Source organism: Fopius arisanus, unplaced genomic scaffold, assembly GCF_000806365.1.
Source record: "Fopius arisanus strain USDA-PBARC FA_bdor unplaced genomic scaffold, ASM80636v1 scaffold00002, whole genome shotgun sequence".
NCBI lineage: Eukaryota > Metazoa > Arthropoda > Insecta > Hymenoptera > Braconidae > Fopius > Fopius arisanus.
The window spans coordinates 681,222-697,504 of record NW_011887741.1 but is presented as its reverse complement, the minus strand read 5'-3'; the positions used below and the strand labels follow the sequence as shown (position 1 = coordinate 697,504).

Here is a 16,283-nt window from a genome sequence, read left to right as displayed (position 1 = left end):
GGAAAAGTTCCATAGTTATCGCACAAATTTTGGGCGAAAAATTTCAGGTATTCCGGAGGAATTGGCGATCTCTCGGTGATTCGTGGAAAGTTGTAAAAATTCGAATCATCACGTAAAAATAGTTAGGAACTCCTAGTGAACTTCTACCGGACGTCTACTTCCGTATTGATTGCGTGTGGACCGCAAAGCTGATAAGAAAACAACCGGAATTTTCTTCGGTTGAATTATTCTTCAGAGCCTCATAAACCGGAATTCAATGTTATTCTTCACCTTGTCGTATATTTTCTGGAATCGATGAATCGCGTGGGCGATACCTCGTAAACGTCACGATGTTTTTCCATCCTTGAGATAAAATTAGGTTCCGTCGAAATGGCGATCAAAACGCAAAACTTTTCACTTCGCCATTTGTGCGAACTTCGAATAAAAGTTACTTGGTTCAGTCCCATTCAAACTTTAAATGCGGATGGAGAATGAATTTCCGGTGCATTTCTTGAGTATTTCTATCATTTTATCGTGTCATTGAAATTTCACAGAACTTCACGATTCAAAATTGCAGTTAAATAAAATATGAAAAATTGAAAAACTGTGTGGGTCTAGTAGAAAAATGGAAAGAATGATCTATTGGGAGATATTTATTGGCCATGGTCAATTTAACGATGGAATTTTTATCCAGGAGCTTTAATTAAATTGAAAATTCTGCCCTCCAATTTTGCAACTTTTTGTTTTGTTAGGCGGCGTGGTGACATGGGAAGCCGCAAGTGGTGTAATTTCAAAAGCAGAACTTTCACCCTGAACTTTGATAAGAAGAGTTTTGCGTTAGTCGTCTTCTAGGTGTATAGACGGAAAACTTCAAAAACTTCTGAGCCAAAATAGATTGGCATTTTACAAATTCAGGCGGTAATTTTGGCATACTTCAGGCTGTCATCCTGTCGTCAGGAAGAATTTTTCACTAAAAATTAATTAAAATTTTGGGTTTAATCAGAAGATTTTACACAATTTAAATTCAAATCAACTTTTTTTTATTTATCTCTAGAAATTTAAACAGAAATATCTTGAAATAGCTGAAGTTGATTCTTTTTGAAATTGAGGATCAAGTTGATTCTTTTTGAATTCTGAGAGAAGTGTAACTTTATCATCTTGCTTTCAGCAACGAGAATTCTGAATGAAAAAAATAAATAGTTGGCTGAACTTCTAGTACAAATTTGATGGAGAGTTCTTCTCCAACTCTCACTTTTCCGGCAGACCCTCGGAAAGTTTTGCTATCTTCTCTCTCACGATTGAAGTTCGTTTTCCTCAAGGCGGCACAACATTTTTTACAGTGAACCATTTGATAATCAACTTTTAATTGAGTCATAAATTAGACTGCGTCGTTCTAATTGATTTGATTTGGCTTCATTATTCATCAGAGTAAAATGTCGCTTCAATTGCGTAATTATTATTACGTTCTACTGTAAGCTCCATAACCGTTCAAATATCAATTATTATAGAAATATTTCAAAATTCGATTGCAATTATATGATATCAAATATTCCCCAACTAAAAATTCTACACATCTCAATTCCATTATCTCTTAAAAATAAATCAATTGTAGAAATTTTTTTCCCCGTGGAGTGTAAAATGAAAAAAAACGAATTCCAGGAAGTAAAATTTTTTTCTGAGTTAAATTTCCAAAACGGACGGAAGTCCTTGGAAAGAATACATCCGGCAAGCGGAAAGATCTCATTTTGAGGGGATGATTTAACCCTAGGTACATCTTGTGTAGAGGATAACATCCTGTCTGGTAGAAAGTCGTAGCCCGCACGTTTTCCAACTTGAAACTTTAGCCCCCAAAGGCTCCAATTAAGGCCCTGACCAACTGGCAGAACATAACTCTCGACCTCTCGGTTTAATTGAGAACGAGATTAAGCTGTTGAGGCAGTCTCTAACATACTGATAGGGCTGACATAATTATGAGAAATTGAATGTCCAAGAAGTAAATTATTGTCACAAGTTATGAGAATTAATGCGAAAGATAAGATTATTTCGAGGAATTATGGAGGTACTACTTCTAATCGAGAATTTCCAATGTACCATTGTTACTCACTTTATCGAATTGGGGTCTTGCTATCGATACTTTACGCCTCATTATTGAGGTTCGAATCGTAATCTTTTATGACCTTTGTGTGTTTCGACAAAAGCTGTTCTCGATACAAATTACCGGGTGCATACACTCCTGTCGACCATTTTCTCACGATCATGCGACTCGTTCCCAACTTCCCCTTTATTCTATTGTTGGAGGAATTGAGGGTTGAGCATATGCATTTTGCAAGGACCTGGGGGATTCCGTTCATTCCGTTTTGACAGAAATACACCGGCACCTAGAAATTGCACAGGTTAGCTCGCCGTGGTCAATATTTTTCTCGATATTTTATTCGCATAATTACTTCAATTCTCATAATCATTTTCCATATTTTCCTGCAGCAATTATAGATTAAATTCGCAATTATTCGTTTCAAGAATTTTCCACAATTGAAAATGATTCAATCGATTATGGAAATGCATTTAACTATTTGAATCATGTGAAATTCGTTGTTCACTCGATACCTGGGGTAAAAAATTGAAAGAATATCCAATCAACTCAGCAATTGAAAATTCAATTTAATAAACACTGCATATGGGATGGCTTAAATTCACCGAATTGGATGGAATTTTGTTCTGCCAGAGGTAGAAATACTAAATTAATTCTCACTACAGTGAACAATTGGTCTCTCAATTCACCAACTCTGCATTCGTCCATCTGAATTATTAGATTTTTCAATCTGCTTAATATCCGGGGAGAACCAGTGACGAGGGAGTGTAATATCTGATATTTTCCCCCTGTAATGTATCCCTCGCACGTGCACTTCCAGAATTTTCCCCTTCCCACATCTCATCTATTTCACATCTGCATTTTCATCCGGTTTACTTGCCGATCAATACTTCTAATACACTTCACTCGACTTTAATTTCTCCCCTGCATTCACAGGAAAAGATTAATCAAAAAAACTACGGGTGAAAAAACTCTGAAGACTTGGCGGATCGTTTCAGATAATTGAAATTGAATTGATGATTTTTCGTCGCTTAAGTCTAAAGGAGTATAACTCAAAAATGTTTTTATACAAATCATTAAAACATTCATCAATTCCCTAAATCATCACAGAATTTTATGTTCTGCACCATTTACATCTTGAAAGTTCCAAAAAAATCAGGGTTTCCCACTACGACGAATATTTCACCAATTCACGAAAAAAAATATTCAATAAAAATCACAAAACTTAAGTTCACTTACTGATTCCAAAGTAGTTACTAGAATTTACATATTAATATCGTAATTGATCACAGAAAATTCACATAAAAATGATAAAACTCAGAAAAAAAATCTGTAAAATTTACCTTAACACTATTTCACTCCGGAATTAGGGGCACGTAATTCCAACTGAATATTTCTTTCCATATAATTTTCAAAGAGTGAGTGGATGCGATTGGCAAGTTGTAATTTAGCACCGTCGGCCATTCGTATCCCTTTCCTGAATTCTCGCAGTAGCACGTGCGATCCGAGACCCCCAGTCCTCGGTGGGGGCCCCCATATCCCATTCTCTCTTTCTTCGACCCTGAAAAAAAAAGAACCCGCCTCTCCCTTGAACCGCAGTTTGAGGGGCACCAGCCGGCAATATCGTCATTCGCTCGTCATTCACAGTTGAAACGCGTACCACGAAACAACGTCTCTCCAACAAAACCCCAAAAACCGGCAATAAAACCAATCAAATCACGACCATCACCAATATCCATCCATCTGGACACCCGCAGCTATCCCCCAACAATCTCCCAACTATACCCTGACTATCCCACGGCTGTATCCACAGGTGTCACCTCCAAAACCCTAAGAAAAAAACGTGAAGTGCATCATTTTAACGAGTGTCAAATCTGAAAGCCGATTTGGGGACTAACCGAGAGTCTGAGTCATCCGTTATATTTTTATTTTATCTGGAGTTTAGTATTCTTTTTGTCGAGAGGCATTCGTATTCTCCAGCGAAAAACTTCTCACTCGGACGTTTTCTATAAATATATTCCAAGTGAGTTGGGGGAAAAGAGAATTGAGAGAAGTCAGTGCTGCAATGAGCATTTCAAACAGTCTACGACGAGTTCAGTCGGCCTAAACTTCGTGGGAACAGCTTGACTTTGACTTTTGTTTATGTCGTTGACCTCACCCACGTGGACATCAATAAACAATATTGAAACAACGGGTAAACAACGGAATGACCTCCAGGGCTCAGAGTACCAGGTTTTTTCAATTTGGAACTTCAATTTTTGTATTCATTCATTAATGAATTCACTATTCATTAGTGTTTACTGAGGATTAGTTGAGGATGAGGTGCCTTTGAGGAACTGTTCTGGTAATTCTGGTGTTAGTGTGTGGTGATGTCAGAGACAAGTTGAGGATACAGTAGTGTTTGCTCGTGATTTTATACCTGTTTTACTCTTGGAACTGTTCCTGGGGCCTGGCGTCATCTCTAATTCACCTTGTTTTCCAAAAAGGGCAACAAGAAACTCAAGACTCGTAGAAAATCGAATTCAACCGTTCCCGCAGTTCAAGTGATCATCAATTAACAAAAGTGCTATTAATATTAAACTCCGGAGAAAATTAACTGGAAAAAACGAGAGAATTGTTCAACACACTTATTATTCATGTTGAAATTGTGAGGTGTTAATGAGGATAATTGAAAAATTTCCTTTGTGCAAATGATCAATTAGTACAATTCTCCTGAATTTTTGATTTGATCAATCGAGTGGGATTCGAGAGGACAATTGACGAGCGAAACAGGAGAAGTCACAAACACTTTGTTGACGTTCCTTCTGCCTTCTGTATTATTCAGAAACGTGTGTGGCTGGGATAAACAGCGAAATTTGTCCCGAATTTATCGTGAAATGCCCGATTGCATGAGAATCTATTGAAGTGACGGAGTTGACTCAAACATGATAATTTATCAACACGTAATTAACAAATACCCAAGGTAAACTACTGTAAAAACATTGGGAATTGATCCCTGCAGTTATATTTTTCATAATACTCTGCAAAGGAAAAACCGACAACGAATGTTCGAACACCATTCACCAACAAGACTAAATGAAAAATATGTTAACTGGAATTTTATGATTTTTGGTTTGATAAACTCACTGAAATTTCTAGTGGACAGTTGACATGTGAAACGAAACAAATTTTGGGCACTTTGTTTAGGTTTTTTGTGCGTTGATGGAAATTGCACAACTTAAATTGTCAGAAAATAATCGAGAGCATTTACTTCTATCGTTCGGGAGTGAAAAATTGGCAAAATGGACTCGTGTTTCCCTCCATTGTCGGCTCTGAGCCTTCGTGACTCGAAGAAATCAAATATAACTGTGAGAAATCGTTTGAGCAGCGGTGATGCACCTCCACTAGTTCCTGGAAAATCAACACCTGGAAAAATCGAAATCCTCCAAGATTTAGATCTTTATTACATTCGGCAAATCGCACATAATTTAAAGGTAAATACACGTCGTAAGACAGAAAAGAACGGGCTTTCAGGCATTAAGAAACGCTTCAATTACATAAGTATTGCGGTTTTTATATGTTCTGATAACACATATATCTAGAATCTACTGAAATTCACTGTTTAAAATCCTCGACTGATATCGTTTTAGTGATTTTTATACGCCAATCGTAAACGGAAAGGCAGTTTAATGCCCGTTTAATCCGGGGTTCGCAAATATTTTATAAATTCACCAATTTTCAAGCACATCATTTTGGTAATGCCTAAAATCCCCTTAAAAATTCACCAACACCATTCGATCACCTATTTGTTAATGAGGGGGAAAAATTTATGTGTTAATCCGGAATATTAAAAGGTTTTTGAGGCCGAGAAAAATTGTAAAAAATGTATGAAGACTAAAGGATATACAGATATACAGTTAAATTAAATAGCAACTGCCCACACCTCGTTAATTTTTCACTCATATTAACAACGGACTTGCAGGAAAAACATAAAAAACATAACAAAAAATAATCTCTTTGCCCTTGACAACGCTAATTTCCTAGACAGCCTTGGAGCCCAACAATTTTATCCGCAATATTCCAAAGTTGTCTCCAACATTTCTTTCACGAGAAACCACCGATAACCTTTTACGTACCTCTAAAAATTTCCTCGTGAAAGGTTTAGGTACTTCCCCGGTGAAACCACGGGTGTTATGAAAATTTAGCAATTAACAAAGCTCTTGTTTTTCGTTTAATCTCCCCTGAGCAAATACGAGGATCATAAAAAATAGAGAAGAGTGAGAATTACGGAGTTGCTCCAGGTGGAGTAGTGAGGTATTATCGACGGTATACACTTTGCCGTAATCAGGTTTAAGAGGTATTATGAACAGTTATGGCTTTTAGAAGATAAGAAAGCCTCAGGTAGTTGGTACGTCTGTTGTAAAGATAAATATACTCGGAGTTATTCGTTGGAGATATTTTTGCTGGACGTGGCCTGAGTACTCGGGATGAATCTTAATTGGTGAACACATTAAGTCAATCAACCTTCGGGCTTTTGTCCTCGAATGCCAGCGGTATAGGTCACCTGGCTTAACATTTCATTAATACCTTTATTGCTGCATACGGGGTACCATGGAATTGAGAGTTTTTGTTCAGCGGTCGGAGGCGATTGAAGCTGTTTCAATCAAACGACTCAGGTGCGACTTGTGTAGAGAGAAATTGGTACAAAATTCCCACTAGAATAACCAGTCATTTGGGATTTTTATTTTTTTAACTTCCGATTTTTTTCGTCCGATGTTCCCCGCGGGGGTCGATTTAAAATCTTTGAGGTAGGATCTAGCCTTTTTTAAAAATAAAGATTATTTCACCAAAAACCGGTTGATTCCTCATACCGCCTCCGCGTAGACGATGATAAAAATGTCAGAACTAGAAAAAGATGAGGATTTAAAAATAGCTTACACCTCCGTCTCTGATCTCAGACCTTTCCAGAAATATCCTGAATATTTCTATTCATGAAGACCAGTTAATTACTGCAATGAACTGATCGACTTTTTATATTGTATTCTCTAAAACTAAAAAACTTTCAACTCAGCACTGATTTTAACCCGACGACCCATTTAACCCATGTTGTAATTAAAAAAAAACAACGCGAAATTCCCAACCGGAGAGCACAGTTAATTACCCGCAAAGCCAATTCCCTGCGAGTTCTGAAATAACCCATTAAAATTTGAGGAAACGTCTCCACGGTGTTGACCTCCCCACGAGAATAATCACAAATATAATAACCCGTGGATGACGTTAAGTAGACGAAGCTCACAACGGAATGCATAAACTCTGGATGAACGGGGAAGAGAGCTTAATTTACACTTCATGTATATTAAACGAGTATTATAATCACTGTAAAACTTATCGGCTTTCGAGACTTCACGCCATAGGTAGTCATAATTACGTAACGGGATGCGTGACCACGTACGATCGTAATTTTCCTCAGTTACAGTGCGGTCCATGGGTTATGGATTAAAGTTTATTTATGCGTGGGAGGAATGAGCATAAAGCCTTCTGACGGTTATGTACTCAAAAGTTTTGTGGAGGTAGTAGCGAGATAATTAAATATGCATGAATTAAACACTCACTTGGAGCTCATTCACGGTTTTTTTTTATTCATTATTGATTCAATCAATCTAAAGTGAAGGAGACTTTCGAATTGTAGTGATCACTCCACTTCTGGAACCCCCACGGTTGCGAAGAATTTCAGAATTTCAGGAGTAGATAAATTAGGGAATTTTTGGAGAAAACGGAAATTGGTAGAATAATTCGGAAGATGGGGGAGATAGTGGAATTTTTGTTGGACCTTTTTTGGAGATTTCAGTCTGCTCTTCAGGAAAGGTCAGAAGAATTTCGCTATCTCTTTTGGGCTCGGAGATCTTTAATTTGGAAAATTACTCAGCAAATTTCTCCTCAAATGACAAGACTTGAAAATTTCAGAAAAAACTGAATTCAAATTCATGAAATATTAAACATTAAATCTTTTATTTAAACAAACAAATAATCCTCTCATTTCCTGGAATTTTTGAGATAAATGAAAAATTCAGTAAACGTTCAGAGAAAACTTGAAAAATTAATTAATTATTTCCTAGCCAATTGCATTTCCAAACCGTGCGTTTAATCTTCTTTGATACGATTTTTAAATGCCCGAAAATTGTGCACTCAATAGGCTATAATAGAAGACAGAATACGCTAAAGCCACGAGAGTGAATACCCCTTTGGTTATTTAATCGTAATAGTGAATTTGCTGGGGTCAAAGCGAATTAAACGATCGAGTGAATGTGGTTTTCGATTCAATAGAACTCTCACATGGGTTTTACCATCCTCTATTCTCTACAGACAACTACTCATACCACGTTTAAATGAGCTGAATAGGTAGATAGGTTGCTCCTACTAATGCATGAGGGGATAATTATCCTGGAAGGATTGAAAGGTTGTAACAGGATTTATCCAGGGCTCATTAACGTTCATCCGTGCATTTTGAATTTTTATCCTGCAACCGACAAGATAAACATTTTCTGAAATTAATTGACGGTTGAAATTAGAGGATAATGGAAAGAGAAAATACGGATTTTACTCTGGGTAAATAAAAAACGAGGTTAAAAACGTGAAAATTATCTTTTACAAGTGGATTGTCGTTGGTGTAGACTCATGCGTGTAACTGGTTTTACGTGGGAGCTCAATTAACAATTAGTCACGTTTTAGCATTTTTCCCTCGAGTGTTTGTTAATTCGGTGGAGACTGAGAGGAAAATTGTAGCTTTCATAAGCGTAATGAATTTATTATGATCTGATTAATTGTTTGACACACATTCGGGATTCCTGGATTATATTGTTATTGAATTCCTATGAGAATACGATTGTTTTTTCTTGACGGGGAAATGGAGGATTAAATGTTTTCTTTGTAATTCCGGTCTCTTCTTTCTACGGTTCGAAAATTGTGAAGCTAATTGAATTTTCATGGGAAATACCACGGGATTTCTCATCGGAGAAATTGAATCGTATGTATTTTATTGAAAATTTTTTAATAATTATTACCAGTTCACACTACCCTAAATCGATAAACATTTCGAGTTCAATTGTAAGGATTACTCAAAATATAAGAAATTTTCACCAGTGCGAGGTCACCGGGAAGTTCGAAATTCTCTCAGGCTTGCTCGAAAGTGAGAGAGAAGACAAGATTAACCATCACCGAGTGTTAGCCTATGCAACCCGAAATAATCTTCCTGTCGACCCAGAAAACTTTGGTGCCAAGTGGTCTTTTTCTCGGATTAATATTAGACCACCTGTATATCGCTGGAGCTCCATTGAAATTCTTATCCCAAACAAAGAGATTCCAAGGCACACGTGGTGCGCCCTACGACACCATGTGTTTCAGCTGCACAAAAAGCCACATACGGTGACGAGAACGACTTCACAGAAAATGAAAATAATGAAATAAAATAAAATAAATGTGTGGAGATGATATTTCCGGCCCGCCTACGTGTTAAGGAGTGTGCGACAAATTTTTGAGATTCAAAACTGAGGGGAATGGTCTCGTAATTTTAAGAACTCCGAGAACTTTTTGGTATAACAGCTGAGGGAGAATTGAGGGATTTTATCTCGGTTTAAATCAGGTCTAAATTTTACTACAACTGATTTAAATTTCCATTGGTTAAAGATCTATCCTAATATAGAAATGAGGCTGTTTACGGGTCTTCACTGGGGCTCTCTCGGTTGGAGGGTTAATCGGGTTAAGCTTTGGAGAGTGATGCGAAAAGTGTGACAGAACAGGTGTCAGCGTCCATAAGGGAGTAAACGAGGAAAACAGCTTCCCCTAGAAAAAAGAGGAGACCATGTCGTCACCTTAACAGGAAAAGTACGTAAATGCCAAAAACCCCTTTTTCACAATGAGGGAAAGACGTTACAGCCAATTTTTTAAACCAAAACTCTACATGAGAAAAAAATGACAAACAAAATTGCCTACATTCCAAAATTAATTACGACGCAGAGTAATTACGAACACAATCATCTACCTTTTTCATAAATCAGCTGTTCCCCTTTTTTAGAGCGCAATCGCGCATTTGTCCGACGAGAAGGCGGAGGATCAGATATTGATATAAAATAATAAAAAAATCTAACGCAATTACCGAGTCGTAACGAACAGCGACAAATGATAACCCGAAAACGTCATCATAATTCACACTGGAATGAATCCGAAAGGTGTTGAGAAAAAAAAATATATATAAAAATAAACACGAGGACATCCACTGTTTGTTTCTCCCCGTGAATTTCAAATGGTGGGCAGATTATTCACGGCTATCTCGAGAGTCTGAGACTTGTACCAATGTCGACATCATGGGGTTGACACAATTTGACCTCTCAATGACCATACGGTAACAAGCCTTAACGAATAATCTCCCACTCACTCAGCCATGAATTTCAGTCATCACCAGCAAATCGTGAATTATCAGTCACCGTGAGTAGACGAAGAAAATGTCAATTCACTGTCCTCATCCCCGGTCTCTCAATCGATGCGAATCGTTGGCTGTCATTGCCAGTATGTTATTGACACATACAAATTCGCTGCACTCGCTTCTCTCCTGTGTCCAGCGTAATGGACCCAAATCGAAATTAAATCGCTTTTAGACGAGACCACGTCACTCCCTCAATCCTATTTCCCTTTTTTATTCATAAGTGTCATTTTTGGTGATCCACGTAAAAAACTCACAGTTTAGTGTCATTATTATTTATAATAATACAGTAGTCGAGATCCTTGATAGAATACCTTGGAGATGCAAAAATGATTCTCTTCGAGAACCAATCATTCCTCCTTTAGTCCACCAGATCGTCAACAAAGCCAACAACATGTGTTATACTGTTCATTTAATTCAATCCAGAAGACAATGCCAGCATCCACTCAAGGATCATCAACAAAAGACATCAACAGCTGAGCACCTGCCACATCTAGAGCAGCTGACAATCGACTTTAGAATTCATTACCACAGGGTCTATTCTGTTTTATGTTGGCCTATCATCTCCTTGAATTGGTTCCCACGCTGAGCTGAAAATCGATAGTTACTCCAAGTCATCACTGAGGGATAGTCTCCATCATTTCAGGGATGACATTGAGAACTTTTGTTTTTGCCTCACGTGACATTATCCTTTTATCCACATGTTTTCATTTATGCATTTGTTTATGGTTGGTGGTATTCAAGGGTTGGGTGAGGGTTGGGGGTGCGTAATGGGTCGATATTACACGGCGCCAACCCCGTCGTCGGCGTCAGACATTCAGCTAACGTAAAAGTTGGAAAGGCAACTCAACGTTGGTTCAGTCTTGATCCGCCGGCCGACAACATCGGGGTGATATTTCGCATTCCATTTTTTAAAATATCATCTTCATTATTATTAATAATTTATATCCACACGCGTTCTTCTCGCATTAATCCACTGGTAGAAAATTATCGGAGTGGGATAATCCTCTAGTGTCATGAATTCAGCAGGAGAATTCTTGTGGAGGAAAATAGAACGGAATTTCAGATTTCACTCATTCAAAGAGACAAGAATTTATTCACATGAATTTTTGTGGTTTCTATCAATTGCTATCAATGATTTATTTTTTATCGGCATCGTGTGTTTGTTGAAAAATAATTAAAACTAGTCATTTTCAAGTGTCATTAAATTCGATTTCGCGGAATAAAAAATTCGGGGGTTCACTCATACAAATTTTTACGATTTCTATGAATTTTGATGAACGGTTTATTTCGAATCACCTTTCCCGTCATAATATTTTAAATTTTCAGGAACACATTGAAATCATTTCGAATTGGTGTGAAAACTTATCATCAATTTGAAAAAGCTCTCCACATTAATTACCCGCCTAATTGCATCAGTAATAAATCTGGAACGTTCGATGTTTCATCACTTCAATTGCCCGAAATCACTCCAATTAAATTTCCACTGCACTAGTTCGCAATTAAAGGAATTGATTCCTAATCCGATGCTAAACCCATTAAATAATAAATTCAGTTCACTCTTACGAGATTGATTTTCATTCTCAACCAACTTTCCACTGCCCCATGAGATTTTTATTTCGCTCCTCCCGAAAATTCAGTTTCAATGAAACACGTGCTCGTGACATATACAATTTATAAATGGAAAGGGGAGTGAATCTGGATGTAGAAAATGTACTAGAAAATCAACACCAGCTGATCATGTTCTGATTGGTCAATTATACGATACAGGATCCGCTTTGGAAAATCGCCTGTGGACTAATCAGTCTGTCGAGAATATCAAATACATTCCTCGAGGCCAATGCTGACCTTTCAATTAAAATTCATGTCTGATACATTGACGCATTATATGCCATCCACAAAACGTTGAATTCAAAATTTTTGGAATTTTGGAAATAGTCTTCGAACGCAGCACCCTCCAAATTTTCATTCGAGTAATTGATCGAATCGTGCTCACATTTTCAGGCGTCCAAGCCTGAGGACTGAATTTCCATGATGAAATAGCCAATGATAAAGAAAATTATTCCCATTTCTCCCATTTTCACTTGATTTACATTCGGTGGTTATTTTTAGTCTTAATTCGTCATCTCTGTAATCTTCTTTAATTGGGGAGTTATTTGAGGAATGAAGGAGTTCAAGGGTTCATTTGAGTAGGAAATCCCAGTCTTTACAAGCAAATGCCCTGATGGTTTCTCTAGATAATTAAAAGCATCCCCTTCACTGCAGTTGATTTTTTTGCAAAAACAATTAATCCTCATTATTGATGGACTCAATACCCTTTTCCTTAATTAAAGTAATGAAGGGATTACTGAAACAAGAATGATCATGCATTCGAGGATTTTTTTTAAACTCAAATATTCGTTTTAGTGTTTTGATAATCGACAATCATGAACATGCATAACACGATGGGGCTCTTGGCGTCGACCTTGATAATTTCCAGACCTTTGAGGAAGGTAAAGAAAATACTAACATAACCCCTAACTCTTTAGGAACTAATCAATAACCCTGAAAAGAATTTCCACCAGAAATTAATTTTGCACGAAAAAAATTTCACCTGAATTGAGTATATTTTGTACTTTTGTCATACCTTCTATTTTTTAACAATTTCCTGACGAATTCAAAGAATAATTAGAAAAAAGTCGAAATCCTTCTGGTATTTGTGAGAATTTGTGAATAGAATTGATGAAAATTAATAAATAAAAGGTCGTGTTTTAAAGTTTGACGCGATATTTCGAGGAGAAAAATAAATCTGTCAATTTCTTTAAATGATATGGAGACGATTTTTTATAGGATTTTTCAATAGATTGATTAAACCAAAAAAGAGACAATTGCTCAGTATTGAAAACAATGGCGATTGGCTGAAAGCCACGAGGGATTAAACTTGGGAATCTCTTCTTTGTTGTGGATAGAATGTTCGCATGGATTTAAGTTTTCTTGTTCAAACAACTTTCGAGAGTACTTCCTAGTGTGTTTACTGATCCGAATATCTCTTGTTCTATCCGTTATTGCGATAATGTTTTTTAATAAAGTTGACATCATCATCTGTTCATTCCATTCTCGAATTAATCCTTATCTTATTTCGTTAATGAGGTAATTATATAAAGAATGCGAGGAGAGAGTTTATGAAAAACATTCCACAATTACTTTTTTTGTATGACTTGTTCCTGTGACAATTCAACAATTTCAGTGCAGATGTCTTGTGAATAAGCAATTCCTCATTAAAAATATGAGTATTGAATTAAAAATTAAAAATTTCAGGTTTCCAATTGCAGAATTCAATAAAAAATCGATCGAGGCGTTTTCAGGATTTGCAAAATAACATGAAGAATTAGAAAATATCGGGAGTAATTCCTTAATCCCTCATGGCAAGTCTTCGACCACACGCAGATAATTTGTTTCACATCCAGATTTAATTCCCTCTCTTTCTGGTTGACTCCCTTTCTCTGTTATTCTTGTGTTCATAAACGTCTTGGGTCTTCACCGATACCATAACGAAGAGAGATGAAAAAAGGGCAGATAAATGAGAGAAGAACCCCTTGACGTCAACTTTAGGACAGATTAAATTTACCATATCGTTTTATTTAAAATTCAGAGGTGGAAAAAGAGATATGAACCGTATATTTTTGTACGTGACGAGTGACTACGAGATTTTCCTCTTCATACTGTACTTGTGGGGTCGGTGCCCTTACACCATGTGTATTCTTAAACGTGTCGTCGAGTACTTTGAGACAAACAATATCGGAAGAGTACAAACACTCAGTCATAATGCACTTTTACCACTACCTCAGCTTTGAATTATCACCTGAGTGTTGTCACCATTTTGTAAAGACTTTTTTTTATGCACTCTGGGGAAAAAGGCCCGTTCTTGATTGAAAGTCACTGGGAAATTGCTTTTTTTTTCATATAAAAATCAAGGGAATTTGTAACAATAACGAGAAATTCTCATTTCTTTTAACTCCTTAATAGAATCATAAGATTGTCATTTTTAACTTGCATTGCCCCTTTTAAAAAATCCGCATTCATTTTTTTATTCAATGTTATTTTATTTTTTAAGTCCATGTATAATAATTATGAAAGAAAGTCCATCAAGCGTTTACTGCTTCAAATCCGGGAACGAATCCGAAATAGTTTCGAAGAACGAGGTTTTCGGAAAAAAATATATTGAAAGACCTTTTCACCTCAAATTTTTCACAGCAATAAAAAATCTCTTCATCACTTCATTTCCGTCTTCAAATGAGTTTTTACCACTTACGTTTCACGGAATGCATCTTTTCAAATATTTTTTCCACCAGGATTTTATGTCACAGGTAGAATGCATTTTTTAAATTGGAAAATTCCAGTGTCTCGACACAGCGGTTACGGTAGACGAGTAATTTTCAGGATTAGGTGGAGAGTTGAGCGAAATTTGTGGAGAGTTTCATGAATATCATGAGATTGTGGATATCATCCTGACGGAACAATTTTTGGACTCACCTTTCCATTTGAAAACTGTCATTCCATTGGTATTCGAGGTGATATGCCATTCAGGATGCGTTGGGGATTCTTGAACAGAATCTCAATCACACTCTGAGCTTCGGGTGAGGCAGTAAAAACAAATTGTCCGTCTCGGTGAAGGCTGTCATCTTGAGCTCTTTCTTTTGGATTCGGTCGATATATATATATATATATATATATATATATATTTTTTGTGGCGGCAAGAAATAAATCACTGGGTGGTCAATGGAGATAGGCCAGAGGGCATTTACCACACGTGCCCACCCATACTTTTGCTGATGCACTGGTTTTTCAGTAAATAGGATCGTATTTCTGGTGCACCGTGAGAGCATTCGATGATAGTTGCTTTATGATTTTTTCATTTAAATCAACACTTTACTCCCAGCCATAACGAAATTATTCAATGCTGGAAAAGAGTCACTTTTCACTCTTTCTCCCTCTCGCAAATCCACAAGTCAGCCTCCAGAGTGATAATCCTTTTTTTATAAATAATATAGGTTATTGGACATGTCGATTTTCCTCTTAGTGCATTATTTGGATGAATCGGATCATTCTGAAGTTGCAGAAAAATTCTTGAAATGAATTGAGTAGTGAAGTGGCACACCAAGATAAGCCGACTTATCTCTTCGTGACTTCATCAAGGATTTCTCTGAAACTAAGGGAGACAGCGAATTTAAAAAATCAGTGAATTTGACTGATAGACTGAATGCACTCGGTCTTACCCGACAGTTTTCAGTAAAATGACACACTATCACATTATATCATCGAATACATAACACGATTAATCCTGTGTTACTGGAAATGTCTCGCACCGATGATTTCCGGTGCAATCGGAGCCAAACAGTCTCTACATCTCGATGCGTAATCGCAAAATCGTAGAACAACATTTCCACATCACTCGTGGGAGAATTAAACAATGGCATAATGAATGGATTGATGAAGAATGGAATGAATGAAGTTATGAGAAATGGTCCAGGTTTAGCCTACACAAAACTACCGCACGAAGAGCAGAATAAAATTTTTGATGACTCGCACCATAAACTTAATTCAGGTGTCACATTGAGTGTCACGCCACTCTTTCTTTCCATCGGGTGGGAATTTATTTATTTAAGCTGAGGATGGCATTTTTGCCGGAATTACTTTTTTTTTCTTTCACAGGTGGTTTTATTTCACTGTATTAGCGGACTTCACATTCACTCGCGTTGGCACGTTCACTCTTTCGTTGGG

At 36.9% G+C, this 16,283-nt stretch overlaps 1 protein-coding gene across 2 annotated transcripts in view; it reads left to right on the top strand.

Annotated features, from left to right (window-relative positions):
• LOC105266061 (rhotekin) overlaps positions 1-16,283 on the top strand; it is a 36,156-nt gene that overhangs the window by 16,256 nt on the left and 3,617 nt on the right. The window lies entirely within an intron of this gene.